This window comes from Alligator sinensis, unplaced genomic scaffold, assembly GCF_000455745.1.
Source record: "Alligator sinensis unplaced genomic scaffold, ASM45574v1 scaffold67_1, whole genome shotgun sequence".
Taxonomy (NCBI): Eukaryota; Metazoa; Chordata; order Crocodylia; family Alligatoridae; genus Alligator; species Alligator sinensis.
This window is the reverse complement of record NW_005842111.1, coordinates 954215-966797: the sequence shown is the minus strand read 5'-3', so window position 1 is coordinate 966797 and position 12583 is coordinate 954215. Positions and strand designations below refer to the sequence as shown.

The following is a 12583-nucleotide window of genomic DNA, read 5'->3' as shown; positions in this document are numbered from 1 at the left end:
TGGGGGGGGGGTCTATAGTAGACTCCCACCATTGTGTCCCCTGTGCTGTGTTCCCCATGGATTTTAACCCAGAGGGTCTCCAGCCATCCACCCTGGTCACCAATATCAGTTTGCAGGGATGCATAGCTCTCCTTAACATAGAGAGCTGTGCCCCCGCCCCTTTTGGCTATACAGGGTATAGCTATCTATGCCTGTGGTCCAGTCATGGTTGGAATCCCACCAGGTCTCCATTATCCCTGTGACATTGTAATTATTTGCGTTAAGCAGGAGGACAAGTTCCTCCTGTTTATTCCCCAAGCTCCTGGCATTTGTGTACAGGTAGGCAAATTAATGCTCCAGGGTGTATTTTGGTTTTTATTTATTAGTTTTAATAAGCATTCTATTAATATTTTAAATGGATAAGTGTATTAAGGAAATTGTGACAGATTACAATGTACTACATCCAGTGAAGCACTGTTTCAAAGCATCTCATAATTCAGTGTTTCATCAAGTTGCTTATTAATTGAGTTAATATGTGCAATTATTATTATCTGAATAATGAGTTAGTTTGAAGATGTATGTGCATTCAATGGGTTGCTGTTTTACAGGAGATTGTCAGGAAGCACCGTGCTACATTAGTTATGTTAATGTTATGGAACTTCTTTCCCATTGCCTTCTATAGGGCAGATCCTCACCTACTTCACGGAGGTTCCAGCCCAAGGAAAGGTGGATGTTTTTTATGTTGAAAATTTATTATAGAGACTCATGCTGCTGGCAAATCAGGAAATGGGTAGTATGACAATCTGCTACCCTACATTTAGCTGTGTATTTGGATCCCAACTGCCAACGCAGACCTGAATAAAATATATAAGCCTTAGGATGGCCTAACTTGGTATAGAAGGATTAATCATGGATACAGCAGCCTCAAGATAGGATGGAGCAAATATGACTGTTAAGGTATCTTTGTGTGACTTTCTTTGGAATGGGCTCTTGATGGTAGCTGAAGCACTGACTTGACATTGTGAGCTGTAGGGAATTGACTCCAAAGCATGTTGTATGGTATCTGGTAATTTCTAGTTGGATGGTATGTCAGAAGACAGTGAGTTTCTGGCTTTTGGGAAGTATTTTGCATTTGAATACTTTGAGACATTTGTCATGATTACTACCCTTTGCTGCCAGTTTCTGTTCTGTCATGGTAGGCAATGTGGAATGTATTATAATACAGGTATAGAAGGGACAAGGGGAAAGAATGACTGTTGAGGGATAGAAGGAAAAGAAATGATATCCAGGGGTGGTAAGGGGGCATTTGGATGAGAAGAATACCTTATTTCAGTACCGAAACAGTTAAAAATCAAGAGTTAATAAATATGAAACATGAATAAGCAGTCAGTAAACTAATAATTTAGTATCTCTGTGTAGAATCTTGAATCCTGTTGTTTTCAATCAGTTTTATTTTTTTTCTTATGATACTATCAGTTGTTCTAAATTTAGGACACTTTCTTATTATGTTACCACTTCTTCACTTTGCTGCTCTGTCAAGTTTAACATTATTTACAAAGACTTTAATGTAAACTCTGTTATCTCCAACTGATACTCGTCTAAAGAAGTATTTGTCTATTTTTCACAGTGGGACTGTTGAGTTAATGCACTGTGCTTACATCAGCTAGCACTCCAGATTGTGTAATAACTATATTAGTTTTGAGCTTAATGATTGTTTTAGATTGTTTTGTATGATTCATGATTCACTTTTAATTTTCTTTCACAATAACAACTCCAGTTTTAATAAAAGATGATTGACAAGTGGCATTACTTATTTCATAATACCAACTAGTTTTCTATGTTTTCATTTTTCAGAATGCTGCTTGATCAGATTTAGTTTGTCTTGTGTGAAATGTTGAGACCAGAAGAGCTGAGCCTTTTTTAGTATAACGAATCTCTACTGGATATATGGAATCCATCAAGGAAAAGGAATTGATTGTCATTGATTGTCATATTTTCAAATATTCCTGATATAATTCTAAGTCATATTTGAAGTGAACTGTAACCAATGGGTCCAGAAACAGCTCCTGAGCTTTGCCAGAATGCACAGATTGAGTCCTTAGAGCAACTAAGCCATACTCTTCAGGTATCATTCTAAAAAATCTAATTCCTTTAGTAACTCTTGATTTGAAACCGCTAAAAATGCTCAAGCCAAAATTAGCGTCTTTCAAAATTTAATATGTTGAGTTATATTTTCTCAAAATATTAAAATGACATGCATACAGAAGTGTACCTTTTAAAAAAAAAAAAAAGGCTATTTCTAGTATATCCTTGAGTGATTCACTAACACACTCTACTCATATAATGCACTGGTTTTAATATTTATAGAATATATAATAGAAATGAATGCTTCACAAGTTATCAGTTTTCCAGGTCCCAAGTATTGCATTTTATTTTTATTCCTGATTTCAAAACTTACTCTGCTGTGTGAAGGACTGAAGACACTCAAACTCTGAGCATTCTCTCTTGCATCTGATTTATTATACTTTTAATGTTAGGTGGGTTAATTAGGATTGCTGGGCAATGTCTTCTTCAGGAGTCAACCCACTCAGAGCAGTTTGGCGTGTTTGTATGTGTTGCTGCTTGCTGCATGTAATTTGCTGTGGTGCTCTTTCTGTCTTTAAACAAAAGTCTGAGTACCAGTATTTGCATAAAGGGACCTATATGCTGGGTTTGTTTGAGGGAGGAAACTGAATGCTCCAGCATATGCATAGTATGTGAGGAGCAACACAGTCATTTTATGACTGATATTCCATCTTATTGTTTTCAGATGTGGCTTCAACTCTTTTAAGTTCCTGGAATAGGGGACTCCTATCCCCATTAGTGGAGAGAAGAGTGCAAAGCAGGATAGGAAGATCAGAGCCAGCACACTTACAGAAAATCTGGCTGCAAGAGGTAGCAAGGTGAGTAACCTGGTTAAACTGAGCTGCAGGACATGGACTGCAGGTAGCAGATTGCAGGGTGGTTGATTAAGGAGTCATCAGCAGCTGAGCCCTCTTGACAGAGAGCTGTGTCAGGTGATTGGAGGGGGCAGGACTTAGGTACATATAAACGAAGCCTTTGGCCTTGGGCAGATAGTTTATACCTGCAAGCTGATGAGAGAGGAACTACGGATAGTGCTGTTTGCCAGAAAACAAGGGGGTTACTGGGAGGCAGGGTGGGGGAGAAGCCAGCTCTGTAGGGTAGAGCAGCAGCTGTTAGATATTCAAGGTGGAATTTGTGTATGAGTTGTAGCTGAGGGTTTATGCTTTGTGTTATGGTTGAGCTTTTTTTTGCGGGGGGGAGGAGGTCTTATGCTCTGACCAGAGGTTTGGATTGTGGTTATGAGGGTGGTGTGGAGGCCAGAGTGGGGGGTAGGGATGCTAAAGCTTGAGACCCAGGAACTGAGGTCTGGGGCACTGAGTTATGGCTCAAGTCCTCAGTCAGAGGAAAGGAAAGGGTAGACGCCTGAAAAAGGGTTTGAGGCTTGAGGGGCACAGTTGGTGGCTGGGCTAGGAGACCGCATGGAATTGCAGGTGACACCTGTGAGGCATGGGTATGGGTATGGGGACTTAAAAGGAAGCATTCCTAGAGAAGGAGAGAGACAGGATTGAGATTGGGGTGAAAAACCCCTGAAGACTGAGTTTCTGGTTGGAGAAGCCCCAATGATGGAGCAAAAGAGGAGGTCCCTGGAAGACCTAATGGGCCTCCAAAAGTAGTATCTCCAGTGTATCTTTGTTAACACCAAAGACATGGCAGGTGGGAGACAGGAGGTGAGGGAGACTGGAGAGAGCATATCTAGTGAGTCTGACCACCAGGGGTGTCAGATGCCAGGGTTGGACCCCCTGAGCTTGCTACAGTACCAGCCCAGGATTCTGTGTCAATAAATCCATGTTGCCTATGGACTCGTTGACTATGTCCTTATTATTCCTACCATCCACTCAGAGCTTCCGAAGCACATTTTTCTGTGGTGGGGAAGTGCCAGAATTTAATTTTTTTGGATCGTTGTGTTATTAAGAAAACTGGCAAGCCAAAATTTGTTAAAATGATTACTCACAATTTACTTGGTAGATATGGGCTCTAATGATTAACAGGCAAATTGACTTGAAATGTCAATTAAACAAAAAAAGATAAAATACAGTAAAAGCACAAATATATTAAATTTGTGTGTTGGCAAAGGCTCAATGTGCCTTACAATAAGAACACAGAATAACTTAAAAACAGAGTGGGAAGAGAACAAAAGCAACTTCAAAGGGAACTAGAATATCAAGAAAAGAGAGACTTCCTAAAGCACCCCTCTTCCAAAATTTGTTTTCTGGCAAGCATTTCTGAAAAGGTTTTGCAGCAGTTCCAAAAGGTGTCTAGGCTTGGGCTTTGCTGAGTCTCAGTTGGGAGGAAATTCCAGAGCTGCAGAGCAAGTGCAGAGAATGGCCTCCCACTTATTTGCCAAAAGGACTCGGCAAACCGATGGTACTTTTGGAGCTTTATCTTGGCTGGTCTTAGGGATTGTGTTGGGGCCAAAGGGGTAAGGAAGTCCCTTAGGTAAATAGGACCCAGATTGTGTAGGTCCTTACAGATCAAAACCAGCACCTTTAACTGTACCTGGTAAGCTACTAGTGCAGACTCTGGAGCATGAGTTTCTGTTCCTTGTGACCCACCCACATCAGAAGATGAGCCCCACTGTTCTGTGTTTTGCCAGATGGCTTTCAAGGTCAGGCCAATATAGATCCCATTGCAGTAGTCTAGTCCTGAGGTTACAAAGTAATGGATGACAGTGGCCAGATCAGAGCCTGGAAAAGGTCTGAAGTGTTCTAACCAGACAAAGTTGGTGAAAGTTGCTTGTAGGTGACAAATTCATCACAGCAGCTCAATGGTTGACATGCATGCCAGTTTATTTATATATTATATATTCAGGGCTTAAATTAGGTCAGGCCACAACAGTTTTGTGGACTAACCTTTTCAGTCACAGTTTAGTTACCCATCTAGCTGGAGATCCTGGGCTGATGGGGGAGATGGAGCTGGGCCTGGAGCAGGTGCAGGAAAGGGGACTTGTCTACTGCAGACTCTGCAAGGGACCTAGGCATCAGGGCCACAGGAAAGTGGAGCCTCTGGCTTGTCTCCCAATTCCAGCCTTAGCAGCTCAAGCTGGGAGTAGCTATGGTTTGGGTCAAGGTGAAGTGGGGAGTGAAAGGAACCAAGGGGTTGCCATCACCTTTAAAGTGCTGTCTCCATCTGTGGCACACCCCTTTTCAAAATCCTAGATCTACCCAGGTGCTAGACTTGTTTTGAAAACTCTAATGGTCAGAAAGTACTGTGCATACAAAGCATGGGAGTGTTATGTTATGTTTCTCCAAAGCACTTGCAAATAAATTACTCTAGCCACAACTGTGAGGAAAATGTGCTGTCAAACTGATAGGCACAGAATGTATTGTAAACATTAATTAAAACTATATACATGTATCGGCATTAGCAGGGGAAACAGAAAATAACTTTAGATTCACAGAAGCAGATTCAGCACATTCACATATCTCTCAGTGTACCTCTCACCCTTCCACTCAGCACCCACTAAGTGTGAGAACTATACCTGTCCTTTAGGACCATTTTGTGAGACCTTTCCTTTGAGACGTAGTGGTCTTAAAGAAAGAAACTCCTAGGAGGACTCAGCCAGAAACTGAAGTTGACAGTGCAGATGCAGGAGCAGCTTAAGCAGAAACTAATTGTCTACAGTTTTGACTCTTCTGTGTGTGCATGTCTAAGCATTCATTAATGTGCCTTTGCTACTGCACATTAAGTTTCGTACCTCTAATATAAGGTACTACATAAAGGCACATTAGCCTGCACTAATGCATAGTAGCAAAGATGAATGGGCTTTTTTGTGATGCTTAATGCACAGTAGACTAATTCTGCTGTGCATTAGCATGGTTTTTGCCGTGACACATTAATGCATAGTAAGTAGAAAAGGCATCTTGTGTAGATGTGTTCTGTGACATGTACTGACTGCCTGTTTGACCCAAATCCCAACTTGTCTCCTGTCTCACCCTTTTTCTTCTCAGCTTCTTTCTAGATCAAACCATTCATTGTAGTTTCCTCCCCTAATTCTTCTTTCCTGCTTGTCTCTTCTTCTTTTGTTATTCCATTTAGCTAATACTCTCTCCTCATAGAACTAACAGTTGCTACTGTTCTGCTATTCACATTTCTTCTTTAGGCCTTTGTTTTAGCTCTTTGTCTCTTTTGTTTATTTATATTGTTAAGGTTTCAGGCCAAAGACGGTTTACTCTTCTGTGCTTCATACAGTGGAGCTCCAATCTTGGCTGTTCTCTCAGAATCAATGTAGTAAATGTTATTAATATTAAAACTGAATATTTCCAAGGGACCATCTGCCAGATAACATCTGGCAGAGTGGACAGGTGCTCCCATCCCACCTATCTTGCCTTGGCATGAACACAAGACCAAGAGCATGATGGCCTAGGGACTGTTTATAATGACTTAATGCCAACTATAAATAGCATTATAATGCTAATTATAAATGTCAAGCAGAACAGTGGCTCAATGAAGCATGCTGGGCCCATAACCCAGAGGTCAGTTCAGGGGCGGGCAATTATTTTGAGTGGAGGGCCGCTTACTGAGTTTTGGCAAGCCATTGAGGACCACATGACAGGCAGCCAGGGGCAGATAAATATTAAATTTTCTAAATTTTTTAGGGGCCCCACCGGCTGGATAGAATGGCCTGGTGGGCCACATCTGGCCCATGGGCTGCATTTTGCCCACCCTTGGTTCAATTAATCAAAACCATCCTCTGCTAGTTACATTTGTCCTGCTATGGATTGGGGGTTGGACTAGATGACCTCCTGAGGTCCCATCCAACCCTGATTGTTTATGCATTAGGAATCTTTCTCATGCCTGGGACAAGTTCTAGCTACAGAAAATACTTGGCCCTTTTTAATTTTCTGAAAACTGCAAAGGAGATGGATTGACTGGAGAATCTAGTCCTGTAGCTATATGCATAAATCCAGATAACAAACTGAATTTTATGCAAAAAGTTTAGTAGTATTAAATAAGAAGTCAGAAAAATGTATGAAACAAATAACTTCATGGTGATGAGAAACTAGATTAGGGGAAGATGATAAATATGACTGAATAACTCCTCATGAGAAAAATACTGCATAAATACACTATTAAGCTCTAGGGAAATAGGAGATATGCTAAGATGAAAGACATCAAAATATTATTTGCAGAGTAGAGCAATAGAATAAGTACAGGACAGATGGCCTTATTCTCATTGGTTTTCAGCTGTCTCAGGAACTGCTGATACCAAAGTAATAGAGTTGCTCAGTACCTTTAAAAATAAGGACAAGAGAATATGGAAGGTAGGGTTTGGTTTTCAGAACATCAAAAAATCTGTTGTGCAATGGCTAGTTAGATGCTCTGTTGGCTGTTTGCTTGCAAAATGCCTGATGTGTACCAAGATGCAATATCCTAGGTTTCTGGCACTTAGAAGTATAGGCCATAAAATAACACTGCATTCAAGTATGTTAGATCAGTATTCTCCTGTGGTACAACACGACAATGACAAGTGAAAGTATACTGCATATATTAACTAAAATAAAATAACAAAATTAAACATTCAGGAATAGGTTGAATTGAACTGAGTAAAGCTGATAGCATCACAACTGACAGTTAAAGGAGGAGAGGGCTCAGAGGAAAAAAGCCATAAAACAGACTAAAATATATTTGAGTCATGATGCCTTGTTCACTTTTGTGTTTAATTTTGGACTAGTATTGCAGTCTTGTCCTGGGTCAATAAAAATGAGTGTACATGGCTTATTTTATCACTAAGCTATCACTTTCAGATTTATACACAGTATACCTAGTGTAAGACTTTGCAATTAAAATGCATGAATGTATATCACTGCAGAAGAAAAGAACATTGAGGAATGAAATATTTTGTACGCAGAAGACAAGTTACTTTAGAAATACTTATCCATCAGCCTTGTGTCTTGGGTCTGTGTCAAGGGACTGAACATTCAGTTCACATCAGTTTTAGGAACAACCAAATAGAAAGGGCAGGTTTTCCTGTATAATGTAAATGATAAATGAACTAATGGAGATGATGAATGAGCATTACTATCACTTTATCTAATAACTGCCAACTATGTACAAGTCCTAGCCATGGAGCACAATTCCATATCAGGAATTCAAAGGTTGATGTATGCCATATGTGAATTTTTAAATCATCCTACTCTTTCACAAGGGTAAGGCAAAAGCTGTCTTAGTCCACATTTTACAAGGTAGCTAAGTTCTTCTGCAATATGTTCAATTTGGTAGTCTTATGGATCTATGTAACTTATACGACTGTCCAGTTAACTTATGGAAGTGGGTCCAAAGGTCAGAGGAGTGAATTTGCATCCTTGAACAGGCTGGTTTAGTTTGTGTTAACATCCTTAGTTTATTTTTAACTGAACTATCTGGGCTTCCAGAGCCTGTAAAAATGATATTGAAATAAAAAAAAAAAAATGTAGTCTGCATCTGAAAATGCAAATGAGGGCATATTCAAGCAATTCCAAATTATTTCTTATAATAATATAAATATATAGTGAGCGTTTTCAATAAGTGAGTTAAATCAGAGTTGCTTCCCATGAGTTTATTCCCCAGTGAAGCTTATGCAGCTCAGATTAAATCTACAAATAATATTATCTAACAAAGACCGATTGCTCAAAGTCATCTACACTTGTGGACAAAACATACAAGGAATTTTCTTGTTGATAGCATTATCTCCATCTGTACATGGTCATGTAATAGTTATACCAAATTATGTCTTTGAAAGTATTCTATTAAGTGCTTAAGAAAAATTACATTAAATTGTATTATTTCTTTTTAGTTGGGCAAATAAATTGGTTATCTCTACCTTCAGGGGGTTGGTTTGCAGAGTCACGTTTCTAGTTCTGGGCATTGGTTCAATCCAAGCAGTTGGACTGTCTGTATGTGTGGCATGGCCTGATTCTATCCATTTCCCTGCAAGGCTACCAGCCCAACAAGGGGCACGGGAAGAAACCTGCCACTGTAGTCCAGTAGCCAGATTGATGGACTCCTATGTCCAATGTTGTAGGATCAAGACTTCTCCCTGCCCTGTTCAGATGTCCTTTCATCAGTGTATTTTTTTTAATTTTGTGGGAAGGAGGGCTTCACTCCTTGGTCCATATGACACAAGGAGCATGAGAGCGGTGGGCTTGTTGCCCTGTAATTCTGGGCTCACAAGTCTCCTAATGAGACTGCTTTTTTGTGGGGCCTGACTGAAATCACAGTTTCTGTAAAAAGTGTGAAATCAATTTTGCCAAGTTCCTATGTATATTTGTAATAAAATTTAATTTAATCTTGAGAGAATAAAAAAGTGGGTCTAAGGTGAAAATGTTTTGGCTTGATTAAACTGAGTTTACCTGGGATAAATTTAAAATCAGTAGTTGAGATTAACTCTTAATTATAGACAGACATGTATCTGTGCTTTGCAGTATTACTGCTTGAAGAATTTATCAGAGATAAAGGAAACATGAGTTCATTGTGCTTGATATGCATTATTTTGACCCAATCCTGAGAAAAGTCACTCTTTTTTATATAAAGTAAATAAAGAGTCTGAGAGCCTTGTCACACATTAATTTTAGGTGGCTTCTGGAGCTTTTAACTTCTGGATTGGCTGCATGTTAACACTTTTAAGTGGCTTAAAGCACTCATTAGTTGGTTTAAATTATGCCACTTCAGGGCAGGATTATCTTTAATCTGCCTAATTTTGCTCCTGTTCCATTAAAGTGTGGTCACTTCCTACAGCTGTTCTGCCCAAACTGAAGTCTTCCAGCATCCCATCATGCAGTGGGGATGCTGGGGTGCAGTGGGCCTAGACACAGCACCTGGCCTTTCAGGAACACTGGGTAGAGCTCAGCCCTGGAGCACCTGGCGGCCACCTGGACCAACTTGCTGCTCCTGTCAGTGGCTGTGTGTGGGGACAAACTCTGGAGAAAAAAGGATTGGACTCATCAGAGCTGAAGCAGCAAACTGGTCTGGGCAGCAGCAGGAGGCACTGCAGCTGCCAGTTGCTCTTGGTCTGTGGCACTGACTCGGCCCAGTCCTGCTCCTAGGGTATTTATTTGCATTGTAGCCAATGCCAATAAATGTAATGGACTAAAAAAGAAGTGCACACAATGCAAAGATGTTGTGGCTGACAGCACCAACTTGGTTTTCACTTCCTTCCTTCACATTCTTGTGACAAGGTATTCAGATTTATTGGAATCTGACAGGGGTGTGCCATGAGCACTTCTGCTATGGCCTACAAGCCTGTGACCTCTGGGCTGTCAATTGTGCACGTTACCACCTATGCTACCCCAGCCCCTTATTTTGCACTAAGAAACATTTTACTTCTAGGTTCCTAGTCCTGGCCTTGCTCACCAAGCCTCTAGTGCCAACTCACAGCTGTACAGGTGAAGGAAAGTCAGAGATGGGTTTTTGCCTTGGATGTGACTGCTCCACTAAGCCAAACAACTCTAAGCCAATTAACATTTGTTCAGTTTATAGCAGAAGGTGTAACAAGGCCCTCAGTAACAGATGGAAGGTACTGAAATTCTGAAGGAATGAATTACCTTTATGTGCTGGACAGGCTAGTGCTCTCCGATTTTTGGGAAGTGAGTCTCTCAAAATTAGTATATCTGCACTGTTTTAGAGTGACGGAAAGACCAGAAGGCATGAAATGCAAAAATTTTAAGTGATAACATCCTATCAGAAATTACTGCTTTGAAACAATCAATAAACAAATCTCGTACCCAACCATGAAACGAACATGATCCAATATCAGCCTCCTCAATGTATAAGCTCTGATCAAAAAGGGAAATATGAAATAAAAGATGCATTCTAAGAAAAACTTGAATAAATAAATGATAGGCTTCCAAAATATGATATCAAACTTGTCTTAAGTGACTGTGATATTGTAGATATACAGAAACCAATCTGATGGAAAAATGTCTTTATAACAATTAACTGCAGGGAATGATTTATTAAAATTCTGAACTCAAAATATATGATAGCAAAGGACACTGTGTTTCCTCTTGCTACCAGTAATACGTATGTAGTCATCAATCAGGGTTACTATGAATCATAACATTTGATTCCAAATATTGGCAGTCAAAGGAGAGCCAAATGTAACTTGGACCATTATATTTTCAGAGGACTGGCAACAGAGAGACTTGTGGCATGAAAAAAACTGAAAGACATGCATGAGTGCAATACAATTTTTTTGGAGGAACCAAGATATAACAGGTTTTTTGAGGTTTTTTAGTATTTAAGAACAAATCTGGTATTATCATATAACTTGGACTAAAGGATATAGTAATTTCATGATCACTATAGCAAAGCAATTGAGAACTGATGTATAGCAAGGATCATATGCTTTGAGAAATTGGTCTTATGTTGAGGAATATGATGAAGCCAAAAGAAATGTCAAGAAAATGTAAAAAGTAATAATTTTAAAGCTTGGTGAAGAGGATAGAGTAGGACAGAAGATTAAATAAAAGGAGCAAGTTTGAAGCACTAATAATAGGACGGCATTCTGCAAGGGTATGAATATATAGAGGAAAGTATATCAGCTGTGGGCAAATCTGATAAAGAACAAAAAATGAAACTGACAAAGAATGCACATATAGAAAAATGAAGGGAGTGTTTTGAGTTCTTTAAGTGAGAGAGAAAAAATAGGGCAGAATTTACACCAACGACCATTGGTGTGGAGGCTTGATTAAAAATCCAAAAGAATAGATAAAAAGCAATATGCAAAATTTTGGGAACACAAGATCTCATCTTAACCTATAAAGTCTCATCTCTGATATTTTTAAGTAGATTTACTCCTTATACTAAGAATTAGATGAATATCAGTATAGATTGCAGTGCAGTTAAATTTTTTGTTTCTAGAAAATGGATGATCATTTGCATGGTAGCTTTTGGGTTTCAAGGAAAGAATTTGGAATATAATAAAATGATTATGGTGTCACAATTGTGCATTTGTGACTCAAAATAGCATGCAAGTGTGGAAAAAGATTTAATTCTGTATTTGACATAGGATTAAGTCTAGGGAAATTAATATCTTTGGCACTCTTTAATGCAATGATGAAATGTGCTGTATTCTTTGTAAAATTCTCAGGATGAGATGAATTTCAATGTTATAAACCAAGTTTTTAAATGCTAATGACTTGGATGATAGCAAAAAAATCCCCCTGTCCCTGCAGCTTACCAGAGGGAAGGGGGAGGAGGAGGGGTGCATTTTGTTCTTCCAAATGCAGAAGAGATAAAAATTACACCTGTGCTTGTCATGGCAATTGTTCATGAGTTACTGGACCAGGTATGGCTTGATGGGCCAGTTAAGTTGCTCAATGACTGGGCCAGTTAGGTGGTCGGTGTCTTAGGTAAGGGTGAATTAATACTTAAAGTGCTGACTGGAAATCTGATCCACCTTGTCCATATCCAAACTTCCCTGCCTAGTAATGCTGACTCTGCCTCTCTCTCTGCCCCCATGGATATCCTGCAGCATTGGGGTGTATCAATGGGTTTTGGGGGG

General features: G+C 39.6%; 1 long non-coding RNA gene across 1 annotated transcript in view; it reads left to right on the top strand.

Annotated features, from left to right (window-relative positions):
- The first annotated feature begins 1989 nt into the window (after positions 1 to 1989).
- LOC112550441 overlaps positions 1990 to 12583 on the top strand; it is a 39591-nt gene continuing 28997 nt past the window's right edge. The window contains exons 1-2 of the long non-coding RNA XR_003094293.1: positions 1990 to 2104; positions 2789 to 2921. This is a non-coding gene — a long non-coding RNA (uncharacterized LOC112550441). The remainder of the gene's footprint in view (positions 2105 to 2788; positions 2922 to 12583) is intronic.